The sequence below is a fragment of the Perognathus longimembris genome, chromosome 18 (genome assembly GCF_023159225.1).
Source record: "Perognathus longimembris pacificus isolate PPM17 chromosome 18, ASM2315922v1, whole genome shotgun sequence".
Lineage (NCBI taxonomy): Eukaryota > Metazoa > Chordata > Mammalia > Rodentia > Heteromyidae > Perognathus > Perognathus longimembris.
The window spans coordinates 43,273,991-43,300,279 of NC_063178.1; the positions used below are offsets into that span (position 1 = coordinate 43,273,991).

At 37.7% G+C, this 26,289-nt stretch overlaps 1 pseudogene; it reads right to left on the bottom strand.

Moving 5' to 3' along the window:
- LOC125366989 overlaps window positions 1-26,289 on the bottom strand; it is a 98,412-nt pseudogene that overhangs the window by 6,942 nt on the left and 65,181 nt on the right.

Sequence of the window (26,289 nt, forward strand, 5' to 3'; positions counted from 1 at the left end):
GAATTTCATGTCTTGTGCTGGTATATACTATTATATATGGACATCAAAGGAATTTGTCAATCCCCTCAGACACTTAGTTAAATGAGAAAGAGCTTGCTTTATCCTCACTACCACACACATGGAGCACAGCAAAGTTTTTTGCATTAAACATAGAGGAGGCTTTCATGAGACACTGAATATTCTTTTCACTTCCTTTTAAGTAATAATCTCCACCTATGTGAAAATTTGTATGTAAGTCTCTATGTAGCTTAGGTTATGTAGTTATATTGCAGGTTGAGCTAAGGTAGTTTCAAGTAAATAGCATCTTTCAGAAGCAAAGCCCCATTTAATGAAGATTCTATAGGAAACTGTGCTCACAAACCCAAACTAATGAACAGCTCTTCCTGCAACAATAAACATAATTAGATCTTAAATATCATTTGAGGGAAATTTTTATTTATGTAGGGAAAACAAACGCAATCACCCAAATCCCAGGCACTAACTTTTGAGAGAGGAAACTTTAACAAGGGGGATGCAGAAAGAATTGTGAGGAAGGTTTACATAGAAATCCATCTTCCAAGGCCACAATAAGAAATTGCATTAATCACTACTCTCTTCCCAATATATTTGGGTTGAGATACTGGAAAGAAGGAAAACAGAGGAGTAAGGAGGATAACAGTATTTTTCCTTATGTTTTGTCTTATATATGTATGCAATGGAATGTGGGAGTGTGGACATTCTAATGAAATGAATATAATGAAATGAAGGCACATTGTGTAAAGAAGGAATCAATGGAAGCAACATGGAAATAGAAGTGATTCAAAATGGACTGAAAGTATCCACAGAAATACATGAAAATGGAAATTAAGGAAAAATTGATTCTTACAGAAAATAAGAAGGTTACAGGGTAGACAATGAAGGAGTTAGAAGACAGTTCTAACTATGCTTTGAAACACAATGGTAAAAATGTTTATGAAAAGAAAAAGAACCTACAGAAGGCAATTTGTGAGCATGGTTGGACTAAAGATTAGTACGATAATTCATGTCATCTACAAAGAGACATAAATGAATATCAGAAGATGGAAAGGGGTCCAATGAAAACATAGTCTCCCAACAAAATAATATGAGAGAAGACACAGATAACCTTAAGGAGGTAAAGGAGTCCATATAAGACCTAAAATAAAGCCATAAAAATAATCAAGTATGAGGGAAAGAAATAAAAAAATATGAAATGGAAAATTTTGACAGTGGAATAGAAGACATGGAAAAAAATTTTTAGAACAAATATAAGAAACAGTGAATGAACTTGCAAGGACTTCAGTGATCAAGCAGAAGGACTAATTTAAGATCAACTATTCAGGAAGGAGAATAACATACAATGAAAGATACAGGTAACACATTTAACAGAATTCTACCAGAGAATTTCATGACCATGCAAAATTATAGACACATTCACACAAAAGAAGACATAGAGACTTCAAGGAAGATGGCAGAGGAGGAGCAGATCCCTAGTTAAGCTCCCTCTGAGATCTCAGTTTTACCACTCCAGAGAAACTCTTACTCCAAGAAAGACAGCCAAAGTAAGTTATAACAGTATAGGGGCTGGGGATATGGCCTAGTGGCAAGAGTGCCTGCCTCGTATACATGAGGCCCTGGGTTTGAATCCCCAGCACCACATATACAGAAAATGGCCAGAAGTGGCGCTGTGGCTCAAGTGGCAGAGTGCTAGCCTTGAGCAAAAAGAAGCCAGGGACAGTGCTCAGGCCCTGAGTCCAAGGCCCAGGACCAAAAAAACAAAACAAAACAAAACAAAACAAAACAAAAAAACAGTATAGAGATTCTGGTCAGAAAGGAAAAATCATCTTTGCTGGCGGGAAAACAGATTTGAGCCCCAGGTGGCGTCCCGCTACCACATACAACACCTGGCACTCCACGCACCTAAAGCACACAGAGGTGACCGGGAAGAAATCCTCCAGATGGAGCCAGACAGATGCAGATCACAGGCTGAGCAATAAGGGGCCAAAATCACAGAGAAAGCATGAGTACCCCAGGAAAGACATTCTTACCCATGCCCACAGAGCAGCATCAGGAAGGTAGCCCTTCCCTCTCACCACAGCGAGGCACCATCTTTGACTCTGGCATAAACTGGGACAGAGTAGACTGGAAATAAAATGGGCCACAGGAAAGCGAGGACAAAGGGGCCACCTTTTAAAAGGGCAAGAGTAACTGAATGGTGAGAGTCAGCTCGCCCCGGAGAAGGTCCCTCTGCCTAGGCAAGAGGCTTGTTCCTGGGCCATGGCTCACAAACTCAGGTAAAGTCAGCCAGAGCTGCAGCTGCTAACTCCTCAGAAGCCAGAATTTCTAAAATCAAACTAAAAGCGGCAAGCAGCTACTAGCAGCATGGAACAAACCGAAGGAGAGTAAACAGTTCCAGAGTCAGATAAACATCCCCATTACAGTGGACACCCAAATACTACCAGCAAACTGAGCTGAATTCCATGGCCAGCTCCATCCAGGAGAAGGTATCCTTCTGCCCCCTGCCTCCCACTCCCCCTCTCCCCCCCCCCCCCCGCATGCGGCTCTCAGCCAGGTAAACCAGGCCCAAGGTGACCCACCCTAATGAGTCTGCAGCATAGTCAGAGGCAGGCATTAAAGGCAACAGCACCACAGCAGACTGGTTCCCATGGTTCCCAAGAATGTTCAGTGTCCCTCAACTACAGAAGACACCCAGTTCCTGCCTGCAAGCTGTGCAAACCACAGAGCCCCAGGATTTAATGAATAGGGGAGGAAAGTCAGAACAGATCCACACCCTCCAAGCTGAAAGCAAATCAAACCAGCCAAGCAGAAGGAAAGCAAACTGTAGACCAGTGCAAGGAAACTAGAGACTGGAAATAGTCCACCCAAATAAGGAAGACTCCCTTTGGCTTTGCATGTTTGTCTAATTCTTGTTTCTTAACCATTTTTTTTAGCTTTTTAATTTTTTCTCTTTCATTTTTGAGTCGTCTGGTTTTTTTTTTTTGTTTTTTAGTGACATTTTTGTTTTGTTTTGTGTGTTTGTTTTTCTGTATTTATTCTTAGTTTCTCGTTTTACATTTTTTTCTTTAAAATTACTTTCCTTTGACTAAAACCTTTAGTCTTCGGTTGACTCTCCAATGCTTATCATTTTAATCTTGTTCTTTCTACCCACTCTACTCTTCTCCATTCTTCCACGTCACTGAAACTGAACAAAAATCATCATTCCTCCATTCCTTCTACTCCATTCTCTTCACTACTCCTAACTTACCCTCCTAAATTTACTTCCAGGAACTCCAGACTCCATTGACCCCTGGTTATCGGCAGCCGAGTTAGAAGGTATCCCTGTTCAATCTGAGTGAGTCAAAAGGGTTCATAGAGAAATCCCACCAGTACAAAAAGAACTAAATGTAAGAACAAATTTGCTCATAGAATTATAGCAGTAAACAAGTAACCACTGAATACAGAGCTCAGGGTTGGTTGTTATATTAAAATTATATTCTATGGGGATACCAAATCTGCCTTTATTTACAAAAAGACAGGGAAGGTATCTGTATATGATTGTGAACTTCTAAGATTTATACAACAGGGCTTGGTAAGGTCTGCTTTGGGTCTTAAACAGTGGTCACAGGTGCTTGTAGATTGGAATTTCCAATCCAAATGGGCAGAAGAAGCACAAGAAAGATGGCAAGCCGGGGAATCTCATCTCCCACTCAAAATAAGCAGGAAGCAGAGCAGTCAATCAAAGACCTAGAAGAGAACCCTCAAAATTCTCTACAAATTCTACTAATAAAAATGTTAAAAGTTTGAATCTCTTCAGACAAGTATTCTAGAGTATAAGGAGGTGATCCAAAGATTAATACATCAGTCCACCCATAGATTAATAGAGGATATCATGGCCTCCACAAATAGAAACATAAATGAACTTCAAGAGTCCAATGAAAAGATAGCTACCAAGCTGAAAGATTTGAAAGACAGCACTCAGAACCAAATTAGTGAAGTAAAGAAGTCCATACAGGACCTACTAGAAAATTATAGCAAAGACATGGAAGCCATCAAGAAAGACCAGTCAGATGGAAGGAATATTTGAAATCAAGTAGTTAGCCTAAAGAACAGACTAGAAACAAAGGACTGAATTGTAGAAACTGAAGATTCCTTAGACTGTATGGAGAAAGAACAACAACAAAAAAACAGCAACAAAACAATCGAATAAGCAAAACAGATTACTTCAGGAGCTCCAATATACAATCAAGAAGCCCAGTTTAAGGCTAATAGGTATTGAGAAAAACCTAGAGAAAGAAGTTAATGGAATAGGTAATATGTTCAAAGGAATAATAGTAGAGAAGTTCCCAAATATCCAGAAGGATAGGCCTATTCAGACACAAGAAACAGTTAGAATGCCAAACAGACCAGACTATAATAGGACATCCCACTGACACATTGTGATCAAAACAGGATCAATAAAGACCAAAGAAAGAATCCTTAAAGCTGCTAGGGAGAAGAAAACAATCACATATATAGGAAAAACAATCAGATTTACCCCAGACTTCTCAGCAGAGACCATGAAAGCAAGGAGAGCCTGGAATGTCACACTCCAAAGAAAAATAACTATCAACTAAAAATACTGTACCCAGCTAAACTCGCATTCATAGCCAAAGGTCAAGTAAAAGTCTTCCACAGTAAGGAAAAACTGAAACAATATATCTCTACCAAAGCAGCACTACAGAAAATCCTCAAGGATGTCCTACACTTGGAAAATAATCAAGAACAAAATGCAGACAGAGGAATGAACCCTAATTAGAAAACCGGGATATTAGGACAAGAATAGGGAAGGCACAGCTTTTAACAAGTTAGCTATACTGAAAGGAACAAATGATGATCTCTCAATCCTAACTCTCAATATTAATGGACTTAACTCTCCAATTAAACTACACATAAACTACACATAGGCACATAAATTGGATCAAAAATCAAAACCTATCTTTCTGCTGCCTCCAAGAGACATATCTACCCAGCAAAAGCAAATATTTTCTAAAAGTCAAACACTGGAATAAAATCTACCAAGCAAATGGCCCCCATAAGCAGGCTGGAGTTGCAATCCTAGTATCAGCAACAATTGACTTCAAATTAAAAATAGTAAGAAGAGACAAAGATGGTTACTGCATACTAATAATGTGATCTTTCCTAAAGGAGGATATGGCCATCCTAAATATCTCTACCCCAAATACAGGAGTACCCAACTTCAAACAAACACTACTGATTCTAAAAAGAATCATAGATCCAAACACATTGATAATGGATGACGATAACACTTCACTGCCACCTCTGGACAGATCACCATGCCAAAAACTGAGGAAAGAAACCTCAGAACTAAAAAACAGCAGAGACCAACTAGAGGCAATTGACATCTACATAATATTCCATCCAGGAACACTAGAACATACCTTCTTTTAAGCAGCACATGGAACATTCTCCAAAACAGATCACATCTTAAGGCACAAAGCAAATCTGTACAATTTCAGAAGTATCAAAGTCATTCCCGGGCTGGGGATATAGCCTAGTGGCAAGAGTGCCTGCCTCGGATACACGAGGCCCTAGGTTCGATTCCCCAGCACCACATATACAGAAAACGGCCAGAAGTCGCGCTGTGGCTCAAGTGGCAGAGTGCTAGCCTTGAGCGGGAAGAAGCCAGGGACAGTGCTCAGGCCCTGAGTCCAAGGCCCAGGACTGGCCAAAAAAAAAAAAAAAGTCATTCCCTGCATTCTCACAGACCACAATGGAATAAAATTAGAGCTCAATACAAACAGCCACCACAGAAAATCCTGTAAGTCATGGAGACTGAACAACACACTGTTGAAGCACCAGTGGGTCATTGAAGAAATTAGAACAGAAGTTCAAATGTTTATGGCATTAAACCAAGATGGGCACAAAAAGTACCAGCTCCTTTGGCAAACAGCAAAGGCAGTACTCAAAGGAAAATTTATATCTCAGAGTACCTACGTCAACAAACTAGAGAAACAGCAACTCAACCTCTTAAGGAAGTACCTTAAGCTCCTTGAAAGAGAACAAGCCAAACCCAAGCCAATAGATAGAAGCAAATATTTAAAATTTAATCAGAATTAAATGACTTAGAGTTAAAAAATAGAAAGAATCAACAAAATGAAGAGTTGGTTCTTTGAAAAAATTAACAAGATAAGCAGACTTCTAGCAATTCTGACCAAAAAAGAAGGCATTACACCAGAATAAACAAGATTAGAGGTGAAACAGGTAAAATCACCACAGAAACAAGCAATATTCAGAACACAATAAGGGAATATTTTGCAAACCTTTACACCAAAAAATTCAAGAACCTAGAAGTAATGGATGAATTCCTAGCAAAAATTGATATACCAAAACTTAACCATGAAGATATATACCTTGTAAGCAGACCCATATCCAGCATTGACATAGAAACTTCAATAAAAGATCTCCCATCCAAGAAAAGCAGAGGTCCAAATGGATTCATAGCAGAATTCTACAAGGCTTTTAAAACAGAAGTCATACCAATATTTCTCAAACTCTTCAATGAAATTGAAAGAGAAAGTTCACAACCAAACACATTCTATGATACCAGTATAACCCTTATCCCAAAAGCAGGTGGTGACTCACGGAAAGAGAACTATAGAACGATTTCCCTGATGAAAATTGATGCAAGAATTCTCAACAAAATTCTGGTCAATTGACTTCAACAGGTCATCAAAAACATCATACACTATGACCAAACTGGATTCATCCCCGGTATGCAGAGCTGGTTCAATGTACGCAAGTCAATCAACATAAACTACCACATCAACAGGAGCAATGTCAAGAATCATATGATTATTTCGCTAGATGCAGAAAAAGCATCTAATAAAATCCAGCACCCAATTATGATAAAAGCTTTGGAGAAACTAGGATTCCAGGGAACAGTCATGAATATAATTAAGGCTGAAAGTGACAAATCCACAGTGAACATTACTCTTAATGGGGAAAAGATAACGCCATTTCTTCTAAAATCAGGAGCAAGACAAGGTTGTCCGCTCATCCCTCTCCTCTTCAAAATAGTACTAGAATTCCTAGCCAGAGCAATAAGGCAAGAGGAAGATATAACGCGGATCCAAATAGGAAAAGATGAAGTCAAACTCTCTCTCTCTCTTTGCAGAGGAAATGATCCTGTACCTAAAGAACCTCATAGACTCTACTCCCACGCTACTTGAGCTGATCTAAAACTTTGGCAAAGTAGCAGGATATAAATTAAACCCTCAAATATCAATGTCCTTTCAATATGCCAATGACCCAAAGACTGAGGCCCAAATCAGGAAAGCAATTCCTTTTGCAATAGCCTCAAAAAACATAAAATACCTAGAAATGACCTTAACTAAAGAAGTGAAAGACCTCTGTGATGAGAACATTCAAAACATGAAAAACGAAATTAAGGCAGAACTAAGGAAATGGAAAAACGTCCCATGCTTTTGGAGTGGTAGAATTAATATAGTCAAAATGGCAATATTGCTAAAGGCTATTTACAAATTCAATGCAATACCCATTAATATCCCAAGGAAGCAATCCAGATATTCATATGGAACAATAAAAGATGGCAAAAAGCAAAAATAATCCTAAGTAGAATGTGGGAGAATTAACTTCAGTGGAAAACTGAGCCTTGGCACAGTTACTCTGGTGCCTCATTAGCACACTAATAGGTCTGTGGGGAAAAATCCCTACTAATGAGTTCTTTTGTGTTTGTGGGCCAAAGGAAGCCACCTTTTGTTATGAAAATCTCCCTTTCCCCTGTACAGAGTCTCCCTGAGGAGACTTGCTTGACCAGCTGCCTTTAGGGAAAGATTCTCCCTGTAGATAGGGAAGTCTCTTCACAAGTAAATGGAGAAGTCATGATCAAAGTTATTTAGTCTTGAGGAAATAGTAGCTAGGTGATAATTACAGTTCTGCCTTGACTGGTTATAATCCCTTGTTTTGATATCAACAATTTGTAGTAACTACCTTTTGTAATAGGAAAACTTTTGTATTAGTTTCCTCCCTCCCAGTAGTAACATCTTCCACTTTTGTATTTGAGATGGATATTATGCTGTATTAATTTTTACCCTTGAAGTTGTGAAATTGATTTCTAACCCTTTATAAACCCTAGCCCTCCTGAAATAAAGTGTGCATTGGTCCACTCGCCTCTGCATGCCCCATGTCCTGACTATGGTTGCAGTTACCTGGGTCCAACAGTAAAAAGAATAGTGCTGGAGGAATTACAATACCAAACTTTAAGCTGTATTACAAAGCTACAGTAGTAAAAACAGCTTGGTATTGGCACATGAACAGGCCTGAGAACCAATGGAACAGAACTGAAGACTCAGAAATGAACCCACAGACCTATGCCTTCTTAATCTTTAATAAAGGAGCTAAAAAATAGGATGGAAGAAACACAGCCTTTTCAACAAATGGTCCTAGAAAAACTGGTTCAACACCTGCAACTAATTTAAACTAGATCCTTATATGTCACCATGCACCAAAATAAATTTCAAATTGATGACCTCGAAATAAAAACAGATACCCTGAAAACACTACAACAAGGAATAGGAGAAACCCGTGGGCTCCTTGTCACAGGACGGAACTTCCTTAACAAAGGCCCAGAAATGCAACAAATCAAAGAAAGGTTGGACAAATGAGAATGCATCAAACTGCAGATCTTCTGCAGGAAAAAGGATATAGCTTGCAAGATAAACAGAAAGCCCGCAGATGGGGAGAAAATCTTTACTGGGCATACAATGGAAAAAAGCCTCACATATAAAATATATGCAGAACTAAAAAGAAAAAAAATTCCTCCAAAACAAATCCTCGAAGAACCTACAGCCCCCTCAACAAGTTGGCTAAAGACCTAAAAAGAGATTTCACTGAAGAGGAAATGAGAATGGCCAAGAGACATATGAAAAGTTCTCTACGTCAATGGCTATAGAAGAAATGCAAATCAAAACAACATTGAGATTCCAGATTCCACCTCACCCCAGTAAGAATGTCCATTATCAAGAAATCTAACAATAAGAAATGCTGGAGGTGATGTTGCCAAAGGAAACCCTACTACATTGTTGGTGGACATGTAAACTTGTTCAGCCACTCTGGAAAGTAGTATGGAGATTCCTCAGAAGGCTACACATAGTGCTCCCCTAAGATCCAGAAGCCCCATTCTTGGGCATCTACCCAAAAGATTACAAACAAGAACACACTAAAGCCACCAGCACAAGAATGTTCATCACAGCACAATTTGTCATTGCTAAAATATGGAACCAACCCAGATGCCCCTCAGTAGACAAATGGATCAGGAAAATATGATACATATACACAATGGAAATGTATTCCTCTATCAGAAAGAATGGCATTGCCCCATTCATAAGGAAATGGAAGGATTTGGAAAAAAATTATACTAAGTGAAGTGAGCCATACCCAAAGAAACATGGAATCTATGGTTTCCCTCATAAGGAATAGTTAGTTCAAGCTTAGGCTAGTCACAGCAGAGGATCGCAAGAGCCCAATAGCTATGCTCTTATGAACACATAAGATGATGCTAAGTGAATGAACTCCAAGTTAGGGAAACAATTGTTATATCACTGTTGTAACTAATTTCAACATGCCATGTGAAGCCATAGCTTTTTTGTTGTTGTTGATGATCCTCTTGTATCCCCTTCCTGTGTTTTTCCCTGTGCTATCACTGTATCTCATCTGAGTATCCTGGATACTGTATATACTGGTATTAGAACTAGGGAAGGAAAAGGGAATATTAAAATTGAGAGACAAATGATAAAATGGCAAAGTCTCCAAAAGCAATACTTACAAAACCATTTGGTGTAAACCAACTGAACAACTCATGGGGAGAAAGGGAAAGGGGGAAGAGAGTTGGGGAATGGAAGGAAATAAGGAAGGATGTAAAAAATTGTACAAGAAATGTACCTACTGCCCTATGTATGAAACTGTAACCCATCTGTATATCACTTTGACAATAAATGAGTAATTATTCAGAAAAAAGAAGACACAGAAGTCCAAATAGACTATACCAGGAAAAAAAAAATCCTGTTGCGATATTCTAATATCCACAGGATCAGAAGAGACCAAGGAGAGAATTATGGAACCTATCAGAAAGAAGCAATTGATTACTTATGAAGGAAAAGCTGTCAGAATAAGTACAAATTGCTCATCTGAGACCATGAAGGCAAGGAGAGCTTTAAAAGGTGTCTGCCCAGCTTATTGGCAAATAATCAAGTAGAATGTACCCAGAAAAGCACTCCTTCATATCTGAAAGACACATGTAAGTATTGCTTTTGGAGTCCTTTGTCCTATTTTTCTTTGGCCAGTCCTGGGGCTTGGACTCAGGGCCTGAGCACTGTCCCTGGCTTCTTTTTGCTCAAGGCTAGCACTCTGCCACTTGAGCCACAGCACCACTTCTGGCCATTTTCTGTATATGTGGTGCTGGGGAATTGAACCCAGGGCCTCGTGTATATGAGGCAAGCACTCTTGCTACTAGGCCATATCCCCAGCCCTGTCCTTTGTCCTTTTATCCTTTGTCTCTCGATTTTGATATTCACTTTCCTTTCCCTAGTTCTAATATCAGTATATACAGTATTCAGTGCACTCAGATGAGATACAGTGATATTGCGGGTACAACCATAGGAGGGGGATACAAGAGGATCATCAACAAAAGGAGCTACGGTTTCACATGGCATATTGAAAGTCATTATAACTGTGATACAACAGTTGTTTCCCTAACATGTTCATCATCTTATGTGTTCATATTATGAACACATAAATGACAACTTCTTAATGCCATGATGGAAGGATCAAATCAACAAGATGATATAGCACTTCTGTTTTTTTCACACTAACCAAACACTGAACTAATGCAGACTTTAAGATAATCCATGATACAACACTAGCTGATGATTTCACAGAAAGTTCTTCCCAACAAAATCAACAGAATGGCATCAGAATTAAATTTCACCATTAATCACATGAAGCCCACATATTCAAAGAGATTATTTTAGTGAAATTCTATTGAGTAAAACACTGTTCATCAACATACTGAACATTGTCCAGGAGAGGTGATGGTGAGGACAAAATACCTGGCAAGTTTTAATTTTTTGAAAGTATATTGAGCACACATGCAGATCACACTGTAGTATTGCTACAAATTAAGAAGGAATATAGCCACATATCATGAAAATCAAATGAATTATTCTGAAACCATTACCAAATACTTTCATAAAATTATATTAAAAGTTTTCAACGTAATTAAAGATTAATTCATGATAATGTGAATAGTTTTTCAAGGCAAATAACAAGAAATACCCTGATCCTTTGAAGAAATAAAAGTGACAAGAGCATAGAATATTGCTACAGATATAGAACATGGAGGAATGAACGGAACATCACAATCTTGTTTAAATCAAGTGCTCAGATACTGAAAGAACTTACCCTGTATTTCAATTAACTAGAAATAGATCCCTAAATGGGTAAAAAAAAATGAAATATATCACAAAAATGAAAAAAGGAGTAAAATCACAATAGCAATAAGCAAGGATTCAAAGGGAGGTTGTATAAAAGCAAAAGTGTAATGTGACTGAAGAAAAAATCATGAACAAGCACAGCAATAATCGACACAATTACACATATCAATACATAGCTCCCAGATTCTGGATGAACTTAAACAGTGTGGTGCATAAAGCCATATTACTGAAAATCATGCACTAGTTCAGTGATGTCTCTATCCCATTTCTTATCACTTCTTCATGGACACTGAACACTCAAGACTAAATTTTTTGAGAAACTAAATCAATAATTATCTAGACCTATCTTAAGACTCAGTAAGTATGCTGAATTATCAGTATACTCTGCCTGTATTCCTTTTATGAAACTCTGCCAGTAGCAGAAAAATTACTGGAACTTGACAGGGAGTAGAAAAGATGAGGGTCACCATACCTACATTGGTAACTTCAATAGAACTCAAACCATCATAAAATAAAATAATAGCAAGAATTAGCTCTGAATGTGTCTAAGTAGGAGAATTCCTAAATTCCATCCAAAACTAGAAATGTAAAATAGCTTTGGCTGTATCAGATTAGAAAGTTTCAGTACAATGCATGCAACAGTGGGACAGCCAAATGTATAGTTGAAACTATTGCTGCTTATTTATCTCTAAGAATATGAGTAAAATAATTCTGAAACGTATATTCCAGTAGTAAAAGTCCAATTAAAAACTCACTTATGAGCAGACATTTTTAAAATTATATATTACAAGTGGAAATACAACGCAGGAAAAAAAATGTTAAAGCCTGTGAGCAACCAGGACAGAATTATCAAAGCTACAGTGAGTTACCTATCAAGCCAGAAAGAAATTGCAGTTTTCTGGAACTTGAAAGTGGTTTGGGGGCAATGAGAGAATGGAAAATAACCAGCTGAACGTTCAGGGCCAAAGAAGTTTAAGTTGAATTGGAAGATGATGTATGGGCAGAAGGAATATCTATTTTTAAATGATGGTATCAAACACATAAAAACTAAGGTAAAGAATCTGAACTGGATAAGCATTCTGGAAACATGGTATTTAAATGCTGCTCTCCTGTGGAAAAAGTAGCTACTTCAAAAGTGATGAAAAGAGGTCACAGACAGTGCACAGGCCCTGAGTTTCCAGATGAAGCACCAACCCGCTCCCCGCCCCAAACAACAACAACAATAAACAGACAAGCAAACATGCTACTGATGTATAAGATAAGGATATATATTCTATAGCAGGGAAGAGAGTAATTCTACCCCTTCCATCTCTGATCCCATCTGTGGGCATCTGTCCAAGTGACACTTGTAATATCAGTACTTGAAATGAAGTGCACAAAATAGTCAATGCCATTTTCTTTTGAAATAGGTATCAAATTGCCTGCTGTATTTTTTGGAGTTGTGTATAGCCACCTCTCTCTCTCTTTTCTCTCTCTCTCTCTCTCTCTTTTCTTTGTACACTATTAATTAGTGAGACCTTCTTAACAAACCAAAAGCCAAGCATATGCAAGTGTTCAAATAAAGCAGATCTCATCTTGGACAGATAAATACTCTGAATAGGGAACTTTGATAATGCTGACCTGCCTAACAATACCTGGATTGTAGAGAATTTGTGACACGAACTAATGACACAGTTCTTACTTTTAAGGGTAACTATTTTTACAGTAAAAGACAGTGAGAGAGAGAGACAGACAGACAGAGAGAGAGAGAGAGAGAGAGAATGTGTGTTTGTGTCCATGTGTCTGTGTCCTATGGCTTTGATTGAGTGTATGAACACTGTCCTTTAGCTTTCTGGCTCAAGGCTAGCACTCTCCCACTTGAACCCCAGCTGCACTCTCAGCTTTGGCTAAAGAAAAGGACATACATTATTAGGCAGTTTCGTGCCTGAGATGGATTTAAACATTAGCTTACTGAAGAGTTAATGATTACTTGATCATCTAGCAGCTTACAATGAGAATTTTTGTCAGTGTCCTCAAAATATATATGTTACCAAACAAAACTTCTGAGAACACTGTCTTGTGGGGAAGGGAATGTGTCTGTAGCCTTTTAGTACAGAACACTTGCCACTGATTCAAATGTTTGTAATCACATCACTCCATCCTCTGAAGTGACATCTGGCATGGAAAAGATACAAGGATTAAAGTGAAGTGCTTACAGCCCTGGAGAGAAAAGCTACAAGGATTAAAAAGACAGCCATTTCCTGCTGGAAGTTATAAACTTTCTCAACAGTAGATGGAAAATGCAATAATGAAACTGAGCTGTTTCTGACTAAGGACAGTTGGCAGGGTAGAGAAGACAGAAAACACTCACCTATGCTCCAAGAGTTCCGTCAGCCATTGCCTATTCTGAGAACAAAACATAAATGGAAAAATACTGATAAGTTACTTACGGGTTGTTCGCTCCATATGCAGAAGCATCGCTGTTACTGTTATCAGCTCCCAAAGTGTAGAGAGGGAAAAACCCAGCAATCATCATATCTCCATCCATGTGTGCTCGGGGCTTCATTGTAGAAAAGCATCTAGGGCCAGCCAAGGACCTGACAAGGAGGAGAAGTTGCAGAAGAAGGAATGTGAAATTCAAAGGACACATCCCTGAAGCCTCTTCCAAGCTGAAATCCTGACTGGAGGTGAGGCAGATTTGGGTATACATATATTCATGTCACTCTGTACATGTGTACATGTCTCTTTTAGTGAGTCTTTTTAGTGACAGAGATGTATGTAGCCAATCTTTCATGAGAACTTCTTGTGAATCCCCAGGAAGAATGTGTAAAACTCTTCCCTGAGGCTCTGCACCTGAGATCTTGCATCCAGAAGAAAAAAAATTAAGTTGGAAAACATGTTTGCAGATTCTCCTTCTTCATCCCAGATGCTATGCTTTCCTCCATGATCACAGATAGTGAGGCCCTAGGGATGAAGTTCACTTTGATCTATTTGTTCCAACATAAGTGTCATGGAAGCCATTTAGGATGATGCAACTGGCTTGCATCAAATGCTAAATGAGGTGAATGATGAAATGGCCAGAAAAAAATGTATGCCAGTAAGTTGCTAGGGCATCACATCCTGTGGGTCAATTCACAAACTCAATGTGTAGAACAGCCACGGAAAGTTGCTGGTTCAGCCAGACAAGTTTCTATAAGATTTCCATGTACACAGGCCTCCACAAATGCACCTGCTGACTATTCCCTGGGAAGCAATGATGCTGCTTAAACAAGCAGCATCTTATTGAGGTCTCTGCATGGAATTTATGTTAAATACATTCTCACCAATTCACAGATCAATTCATCATAAATCTATCATCAATTAAGTAATCTCTAAAAGCCAAGTTAATTCTCAAATTGAGTTTCATATTTTAATCTGAATGTTAACCTTCACACATGCAAGTTTTCCAAACATGCAAACACAGATCAAGATTTTGTTTTCATGATGCACTGGTCAGAGAACATGTGGTAATAGAAGAAATTCTTCTGTTTCTCAAGCATAAATCAATATGAAACCCAACTGTATGTTTTCTACTTTTAATAATATGTTAAACTCAAATCCTTGCAGAGACATCAAGGGGACTGGAGACCAGAGCTACTTCTGGGTAATGAACACACTCTCGAAGAAAGCTGCAGTGGTGGATGCACTCACATATCACAGTATAAGCAAAGCAGTATAAGTATTTTAAAACACTAGTTGGAAAAATATTTGCTAAACCTTCAAAATATTCAGCCCACACTTTCTGTTCATCTACTTGACCGTAATTCTAATAATGTGAAACTATAAAGCCTTCCTTTAAAGCCTAGGCAATAGAGCTTGGGAAATGGGGTTTACAGAGCAGCACCCACATTGACCATTGCCAGCACCATGTGTTAGGAGCCAGAGAGGTGTAGGCTTAGCCTGGCCCTGTGGAATATGTAGTCCACACCCATGGGATCTTCCCTGTGCCTTTATGTCCTGATGAAGACAACCTGCTATGGAGCTTGCTTGAATTATTTGAGGAATGAGAACAGGAAGAACTCTTTAGGAAGACTGAATCACATTCTGTCTAAAAGGAATATCCCTAACATTCATATAGACAGAGCAAGGATGATGAAGAGCGGAATGAGAGGCTCTAGTCACCTAGTATTTTCGGGGAAGAAGCTGTTTTTCCTCACACATTGCATAGACATGAATCAGCTATACTGTAGCAGCATTACTCCTGGCACTGAGCATGGTTTACTGAGAAGATCAGCAAAACCACAGTACTGCTGGGCTCCAGGCAATGGAGAGTTTGTCATTAACACTAGATTTCCTAAACAGGTTCAGTAGGTGTGTTACACACTCATGGACACTCGGCATGATGACATTCTTTCTAACTCCAGTTTGAACTTCAGAGCACAGGACCAACTCACAAAGTAAGTGTTTTGGTCTACAGAGAGGGTACTTTTCTTCAGGATGGTGATATATGAGATGTGCCCTAGTGTGCTGAGGTATGGGGCTTTCCCTACAGGAGAAAGAACATATAGGAGGGTAGGTATTGTTTTGAGTTCCAGATGAGACTTGGGCTCAGAGTGGAGTTTTATAACAAACCATTGTTCTGACAGAGAAAGGAGGGTATAGAACCGTCATGAAAGGATAGAGCTATTAACAATGCTTGTTCTCTGCTTTCTCCCTACAGGCTACTGTCAGTAAGTATTTGAGTTTCCTGCTTAAGCTTTGTGTTGTGCTGATCTTTAAAGTGAGAACAACAATTAATGATCCCCAGGAACCACAAGGTGATAAGGGAGGAATTTGCACTCTTCTTTGGACTCAGGTTCCCTCCTGTCTACTTCAAGTGCCAGCACCTCTATCCTGGCCCTATGGCAGGGTGACTACTGAGAGATCTGTAAATTCCCAGAGTGTGTTTGTCTCCTTCCTCAACAGAAACTCTGTAAGTTTGTGTCATACCTGGAATGTCATGCCCTCCTTCCCTTGGCTCAGATGGAGGTGCAAGGGTCCAGCAAAGAAAAGCCTGATATCTCAGACCATGGAGCTGAAAGGCTGGGCTGTGGCCTAGTGGTAGAATGCTTGCCTACCATTCATGAAGCCCTGGGTTCGATTCGTCAGCATCAAATATACAGAAAATGCCCGAAGTGGTGCTGTGGCTCAAGAGGTAGGGTGCTAGCCTTGAGCAAAAAGAAGCCAGGGACAGTGCTCAGGCCCTGAGTTCAAGCTCCAGGAATGACAAAAAAAGTAAACAGACCATGGAGCTGAAGAAGAGTGTATATGTGGGCATGGATGATGAATCATTCAAATGGGTGAAGACTTCAACCCTAGCCTTGAGCCAGGAGTGAGATAACCCTGAAATATAAAAGAGGGAAGTTATAGAATTTTTGTATTGATGGTTGTACTTTTGGTGTCATAAGGAATGAAGCATTCCTTGGTCTTTGCAAAGACTTAGAACAGAACAGTAATGTCCATCCCCTTTTTGTCTTATGTTGCTCTGCCATCAGCTCCTACTTTCATTCTGGATCAAATGCCAGAGATAGATTTAGCTACATCACTGAGTCTGTCACATATCCCAGTAGGTGAATTAGTATCAGTGCCATCTTTACACTCACCTCTGACAATCAACTGAGACACACAAAGACAAATTGCTGCACTATTCCCTGATTCACCCTGTATTGGTAACACTAACATTAGATCAAGAGCTAGAGCAAGAGCTAGCTCTATCATATTGTCTTGTTCTAGAGGCTGCTACTGTCCAAGAAAATTTTATACACACACAAGTCCTCAGTACCTCTTCCAGAGCTGTAGCTGGCTTCCTGAGATTCTGTATTGTCTCAAACCAATCCATCAACTTCAATGAAAGTTATGGATTTTTCAGCCATTAGGTCCTAGTCTCTCGCCATTCTTACCAAGATTATGGATTCTCCTCCACCCAATTCCATCAGCTTACAGTTAAATTTGCTCTTGGCCCTTGTTTTCCTCCTTGGAAGCTGTGGACCTCTGGTACCACACACACCTAAAGCGAAAGCTTAGAGATGTAGGTGACCCCAATGTTCTACCCATCAAAGCTGAGGACTATAACTTTGTCTCACTGAGAGATATTATGTAGGTGTATCCATTGTTTCTTAGCTAAGTTAAAATCTTTGTGTGGGGATGTACTGAATATTGTTCTTCATTGGGAGTTCTTAGGATGCAACAAATGCCTTGTTCTTGGTATTTACTCTTCCTGAATTCTACTTCTTGGTTTCTTAGCTATTGATTGATTCAAAACTACTTTACCTCCAGCTCTCACTTTGTTAGCACTTCTGCTGTGAGGCCTATGTAAGAGTAACTTGTTAGATGAATATTCAGACAAGGATGACTGACAAGTAATGTTATCCAATCAAAATCTGCTCATGTCTCTGCTGGTCTGTGTAGGTTTTATGTGTGTGTGCCAGTGTTGAGGCTTGAAATCAGCACCTGGGTACTATACCTGTGCTTTTGTGCTCAAAGCTAGTGACCTACCACTTTGAGCCAATGTCATTGCTGGATTTGAGGTATTTCATTGGTGATAAGCATATTAGTGACGTTCCAGCCTAGGCTGGTTTTGAACCACAACACTTAGATCTCAGGCTCCTGAGTAGCTAGGATTATACCAATGAGCCACAAACACACATCTCCCTCTGTGTATTTTTTTGTAAAAATGTTTCCCTCACTGGATCAGCAAACGAATGGACTTAAATCCTTTTGTGCATTCCCACCATAGTTGTGATTACAGGTATGCACCTCTACTGAGACTATCATGCACACAGGACTGGACTGGAACTCTGATTAATCCCTACTTTTTACACAGTTAGGATGAGAACTATGCACACCATGAAATTAACAGATCCCATAAATTTTTGTCCAGCCTGTATTTAGACAGCAATCTTATTATTCTCAACTAGGATTATAGTTATTTGCCATTGATTGAAGGTTAAAGATTAATTTTGTCTTCTTAAAAAAATCAATCCACTGGAATTTTTAGGGATATAGGATTGGGGAATATACCACATTCATCATTTCAATTCTACTAATTTGTGATTACATAAAGTCTTTTGATATTCTGATCCTTATTCAGTTTCTCCCTTCTAAGCTTTAGTTTTCTTCAGAGACGTCTCTTACATCCTTTCTTAGTTTTACAGTCTAGGTGCTCCTTTTTAGGAAAGCTGACATTTGAACATATATTTTAAATGAACTGTGCTTAATATTTTGTTTTACCTTAAAAGATTAAAAAGAAAACTTAAGTTTTGGCCAAACTGACAAAAGAGAAGTTATTTTTCCAATTCTATCACACACATATATATTATATAATATATATGCGTATATAATATATAACATATATTATATATATAACATATATATAACATATATAGTATAATATATAATATATAACATATATTATATATTATATAATATATTATATATAATATATTACATATATTATATATTCATATATATTATATAATATATATAAACTGTAAAATTTTATTTTGTATGTAATGTTAATTTTTTACTGCTATATTCACTTGATCAAATGCACCTGTATCCATTATTTCTTTAATTTACCCTTAAAAGTTTTAACATATCTTATTGGGCTCCATTATCTTTCTTTCTATTCTTGGGTATGAAATTTGTAATGTTATGATAGAATGTATCTAAGCCTTTTGGAAGCAACAGAATATTAGATGAAAACATTCCTATGACTACATTTTCCTTCTTCCATTCTCTTGCCTTTTTATTCTCTCTATATTTATCTATGACCATACTGTATGTGCTACTTTAATCCTGCTTCCTACTCATTCATTCTTGCTTTAACACATCCAATCATCCATGTGTACATTCTCCACATCCCTTCATTTAAGAGAAAATCATGTTTTGTAAATTTACTGAAAACCAAATAAGAAGAAATTGGAAAGGAACACACAGTATTATGCAAAAGAATTGAAATCAAGTATTCTCCCAACAACCTCCTGGAGTATATCACAAAGTGCAGATTCAGTGTTTTACCTACTTAGTCATTCTACTAACAAATTCCTAATATATTGGGGGGATGGTAGACAAATACATCCACAGAAACTGAGAGAATATTTTGATGATATCTGGATAAATATACTGTGGATATTGGAAATATATTTACATGATTTCATTTGTTTCACAGCATGCAGTTATGCATCTCATAGATTGTTTTGCCTGGGCTGGCTGCAATCAGCAATCCTTAGATCTGTGCCACCGAGTTACTAGGATTACAGATATAAAACATTGGTTCCCAGCTTGGAATTTTTTTATAAGTGCTTTAATTTCATTCATTTATATTGGACTTTTAAATATTTTTCATTATTGTTTTATTGGTCTTTATTATCTTCTTGTGTTTTTCTAATTCATCTTTGAAGAGTTTTCTATCTATGTCTGCCATGTTTTCAAGTAGAATAACAGGAAGTTTCATCTTAAGTATCTCAAGTTGAGTTTGTGTGTTTCTGTGATTGCATATCCAATCATATTTATTCCAGTCTTTTCTCCATTGTTCATAGTCTAGCTAAAGACTTCTCCCTTTTTTTTTTGAGAAACATCCTGTGTTTCATTGATTATTCTGTTTTTGTACACGATTTCATTTAATTTTATTTATGTATTTCAATTTTTCTAATAAGTATGGGTTTCATTTCTTTCTAGTTCCCTGAAGTCCAGTATGGTGGACTAGTGTAGACATATGTACTTTTGATTTAACAATGGCTGTTTATGCTTTCTCTTAGTCCTTTTTCTATATACATAGACATTGTTACTCTATTTTTCACTTTGTTTCTTTTCTAGTGTTAGCTTATGTCTACAATTCTTGTCTTAATTCAGAGGTTATACTTCATTTAATATTCATGTATTTGCATATTTCCTTGGTTTTCTTCTTAATTCCTAGCTTAGTACAGTATGGTCTGTATGGGTTCTCAATAAAATTTCAGTAATTTTTAAATATTGAGGTGAATTTTGTGTACAATCATAAGATCTGTTTTGAAGAATGTTCAATATGTTGACAGCGGTTGCTTTATTCAGATGTTGGGTGAAATACTGTAGGTTTATGTGCAGTTTACTTGATCTAATGTGAAATTTAATTCTGATTCTCCATAAACTCTTCTCTCCATAATCTGTCCAGCTACTGATAGTATCAGTGACTACCTGTCTCTCAGAATCTGCTAATATTTCCTTACTATCGTGAAGTGATAAAACACTAGGCAAATACATGTTTAGAATGCTTGTAATTTTTATTGATTAAACACCTTTATCAATAGATTAGGAACATCATTGTCACATTTCAATGCTTAGAGTGTATTCTGTGTGATATTTTATGGACAGTGCTGCTTTCTTTTAGCTTCCACTGGAATGAACTCCTTATTCCACTCATTTCTTTGCAGTCTATGTGTGTCCTTAGAGATGAAATGCAAAATCACCATATAGGTGGCCTTGCATTTTTATTCAGTGGCCCACTCTCACTTATTTGCATATTTTCATGGATTTCTGTTTTCATTGACCACTTTCCATTACTCACATTACGTAACTTGTTCTCAGATTTCCTAAAGTTTCTTCCAATTTTCTTCTTTCCTTTAGAAATTTTATTGGTTACTTTGTGAGTTCTCTAGTAGTTTGATTTGATTTTTTTTTGGTGAATTTTCCTTGGTGGTTCACAGGAGGCTTAAAATATTTAATTACAACAAGTTATTTGGAATGATGACAAGGATTCATGTTGATAAGATCATGATGATTATAAGAGAAAGTCTCATCCCATGAGACAGAAGGCCAATGGTGACAAAATTATATTAAGTAAACACACTGAATACCTTAAAGTTTATCAATGTATGATTAAAAGAGTAAACGCAAACAAATTAAAAATCTAGAACAGTACTGTATTCTTCCCGAAATTTCAAATATTGGATAGTCAGTTTTAAATTGTTCTATGATGAGTACTGGGTAATAAATTATTCTTTGGATCTTTTTTTTAAATCCATTTAAGTAAAGTATTTGTTTGGTACACCTAGCACTTTACCATTCTCATCTTCATTGTCTCATCACTCTTACTGCTTTTATACATTCCCTTATATTTTCTGTTCATTAATGTTTCATTCTGCTTCAACAATTTTCTTTATGATCAAGCAGATCTGCTAGAGATAATATTCACTTATAATTTCTTCAAGTTCAGTAAATATTTTCTTCCTTTTTAAATCTGTTCAACATGTAAAGAATCTACTTACAACAGTAATATGATGATTTTGTCCTGTGATAATTCCATATGAGGAACCAGATTATATTCAAGAAGTTTATCCCCTCACTTTTACCTCCATTCCTGGTTTATATAGGGTGTCCTGGCTTGCATTATGCTGTCTTCTTGTATACACACATATTAGTTTTTACTAATATACGCATATATACTTGGGTATATACATACAACAATACATACCTTGATTTTCTTATTTTTTGTGTAACCTTTCATTATAGTAACTCAATCTAAATATACTGGTTCAAGGATAATAAGTATAATCATTTTGCCCAACACTATATTTCATCATGGTAGCCTCAAACGAAGATATTTGTTTTAGACTCTTTATTACAATTATTTCCCCATAACCAATGATTAGGAGATATTTTAATGTCTATATTAACAGAGAAAAATGCATTCAATCCATCAAAGACTTGCCACTGTATTAGAAGATCATGTTTTGAATACTCCTTTCAAATTTCTGTATTTGTTGTGCAGGATTGTCTTCATTAATTACCAGCTTGTTCTCACTTTGGCTTTCGCTGTTTAGGAGATCAACAAGAAGCCCAATCTTTATACAACATGAATGTTGTAGTTGATATTTAAATATTGATTTCAGAACAGGATTAACATTCATGAATCCCTTTAGTTTGGCTTTCTGCATAATAACAAAAGGTGAACTATACGTGTCTGAAAGAAAGTAAGCCGGGATCAGTACATAAAGGACCACCAGAAACATCAATGTCCAGATTGTGGCACTCCTAGAACTCTACAATTTTCCACAGTTGAGGGTGGGAGGAATGGAAGGATGTGAAAACATGTCTACGTTGGTGCATTATAAAGTGTGTGAAGAACCCGAAGGGATAGGATTTATGAGCATATCAAATTTCACGAGTATCCAAGACTAAACACAAAAACAGTGGGATATCCACATTCCATTATTCACAAAAGACACTACAAAAGATCTGAACAGAACTAGCCCAGATGCCCTATGTCCTCTGTGTGGTCTCTTGGCTCTGCCCCATTAAAAATGGTGTCCCAATTCAGCCCTGCATTACGGTTGATCTGAGTTATAGTATTGATTTTCTGATATTTCTTTACACTTCTCCTCTCATGACTTGGTTTTCTATCAGTGGTAAATGTATTTGTGGGTTTCAGCTCTTTGTGCTAATAGTCAACTTGTAGATGCCATTTTTCTAATAAAGACTCCCAGTTCAACCTCTCAATATATGGCTTCTCTGTATCTCACAGCAACCCATGGAAGTTTCCAACTATGTATCAGTTGGCTCCAAAAGACACATCACTACCCAACATGATGGCCTCCTTCCTGCTTCACATCATGTGGAACTTGGTGAGACCATTAATCTCACAAGATGAGAATGGTTTCTGAACCCTTCCAGAACTGAGGCAGAAATTAAAGAACAAGTGAAAGAACCATATAAAACAAAATATTCCAAGAATTTTTTCACAACCCACTCAATTACATGTCTTGAATGACTATAAGGCACTTTAGACTTGTGTTCATGTACTCTTTAAGAAAAGCAGGTAAGTAAAAATGAAGAAATATATTCCAAGTGTGTATAAATACTTTTAGCTACAAATAACCTCAACATGGTTGCAGTTAACTTTTGAAAACTGTAAATTCACCGTTCCCCTCTGAGTTTCTTAATAACAAAAATGACCTGCTGAATAGAATTATCCATAATCTTTGTTAGAGACCTTGTTTCATTCCAAATTCAAACTAGACACATGTAAAGTTGGTGGCTATGGAAAACTCTAACGAACAACTGAGAATTGTCTGATTCACTATTTGCATGAAATTGGATTCTCTTGAAAAGAGGCCCTATACTCCTTTGCTGAGTAATCTGGATTCAGAAAGATTCCTTCTTTTTTCTGCATAGATTGTCTTCTGGGATACTTCTTTAAGTGTTCCTGCCATTCTTCAATTCTGTATCAGAAATTAAAGGGAATCAGAAGCTTTTCTAAGTTCAGGTTTGCTGTCCTAAATCTAGAATGTACTTCACTGTTAAATGATATGCTTTTTTAGATGCATTATTTTCAGAATAGCGTAAAATTCTACATACCTGCTGGAGACCAAGTGATTTTGCATGAGAAAAGTAAGTTAGAAGCACATTATGACATGTGAACATTTGGGAATTTCCATAAAGTCTTGAACTTGAAGTGAAAAGGGGAAATTTTCTGCATATACTCTGCAGGGCCATCAAGTGTTTTTCTTTGCACATATGGAAAAGCGGGTCATAGGAACTACAGATGCTTACTTGGTCTAATTGAATGATGTTTTGGACAGGTACATAAGTAAAATTCACTTTAAAAATGTATACCTGGTTGTGGGCCAGCAACTTAGTTCTGTAATACTAGCCACTCAGGTGGCTGAGACTTGAATATTGTGTTTTGAAATAAGCCAACCAGGAAACACTGTGATACTAGAATCTTCATTTAACCATCAAAACCCTGGAAATGGTGGTGTGGACCAAGTGCTATAATTATGTAGCAAAGTTCAGATGTAAAGCCCATGATCTGAATTCAAGCTTCTACATACCACAGAGAGAATGCAAAATGTATACAATATGTACTCACTAACAACTTAAGAATACACATTAAATATATTCAAATTAAGAAATGTTATTGCCTATTGGATAGAAAAGGAACTTAATGGAATAGAGCTGGGCACTTGTGACTAATGCCTAGAAGCTTAACTACTCAGGAGGCTGACATTTTCAGATCAAGCATTACAGGTCACTTTAAAACTTTTCCTAAAGTGTACATGAACAGATATCTTAAGTACCTTATTGGCATTTAACAAGTGTTATTTGTTAGGTTTTGAAAAAAAATCCTTGGAATATTTAATATCGTATGGTAAGAAAACCCTCTAGGAAATGACTTTCTTCATGGTGTGTGCCATCCAACACATAAGTCCTTAGCTTTGGAGGGGAAGGCACTTTTCCCAAGTGATTTTCCATTTTTGTAGTTCTGTTTGATGAAGAAGCATCTCGTGGAGACCCTGGGACATAGTATACACAATATTGTATACACTGTCACTCAGTCCAGATATAGTCACTTCAAGAATGTATCCAGGCAACCAATCCAAGGTGGCATCCTGAGGGAAATTCTCTAACATTACACAGAGAGAATCAGAATCTGAGCAATTAAAAAAGAGAAACCACAGCTTAGCAAGGAAATAATCTTGTGGGCATTTGGAAGGGTTCACTGCCAGACAAGACAGAAAAGTCAGTGAGACACTTATCTCAGTTACCCACCAAAAAACTCAAGTGAACCTGTGGTTCAAGTGGTAGAGTGCCAATTGTGAGTACAAAGAGCTAAGTGTCATGCCCAGAGCCCTAGTTCAAACCCCAGGATCAGCACAAAATTGAATGTTGATTGGAAATTTTTCATAAACTATAAATTACATCTTTCTTAGCAGGTTTCTAACATGGTGAAAAAGTGCCTGCGGAATCATTTTTTTTTGTGTGTGTGTTTGCCAGATTTATTTTGCTTTGTTCTGTGGAAGTTCCATTCAACCTTTAGTTGTATTCACAGTGGCCAACACTGTGATTGTGGTTCTGACTCTCAAGTCCACTTCTCAGAGCGCCTTGTAAGGGGCTTCCTGGTAGTATCATGGGCACCCGAATGCATGATACTCATCTGTACTCTAATCCAGGTTAAGGTGACTTTGGAAAACAGTTGGGAGTCTCTCCTTCCTGCATTGACACAGGTGCACATTTGGTCCATAGCCACACCATCATCTTGTGTAACAGGGTTTGCTGTGTCCTGGGATACTTCAGTTCACTCACCTGGGTCAGCTTCCCTGTGGGTTTTCAGGCCTGGAAGAATTTTTGATGCAGTCAATAAAGCTATGTTCGGGCTGGGGATATAGCCTAGTGGCACGAGTGCCTGCCTCGGATACACGAGGCCCTAGGTTCGATTCCCCAGCACCACATATACAGAAAAACGGCCAGAAGCGGCGCTGTGGCTCAAGTGGCAGAGTGCTAGCCTTGAGCGGGAAGAAGCCAGGGACAGTGCTCAGGCCCTGAGTCCAAGGCCCAGGACTGGCCAAATAAATAAATAAATAAATAAATAAATAAATAAAAATAAAGTTATGTTCCTGATATTCAGCACACCAGTGTTCTGCAGTGTCTGGGTCACCTTTCTGTCTAACTACCACAATAGCCAGGGGAAAGGCAAGATGGCTGTGGAGGTCTTCTCTTTCAAGGCTTCTAGTTCAAAGCTCCTACACTGTATTTTTGCCCCCAAGTGCAACATCACCTTGTTAACGCCAAATAGAAACTCTCTGCAGTAATTCAGGGGTAAATGATACAGAATAAGAAGAATAAGAATGCTTAAGATTAAATTCATGTGTTTCATTAGTTTATAGGTCTAATGTAAATCTACAGCAAATTTTCAGTATTAAAATTGGATATATTGAGAAATTCTACTTCAGTGAATGAGGCTCTAGTACTCCTTTTTTATTACTACCATGTGTTGATCTCCATTTAAAGTGGGATTTTCACTTGTATA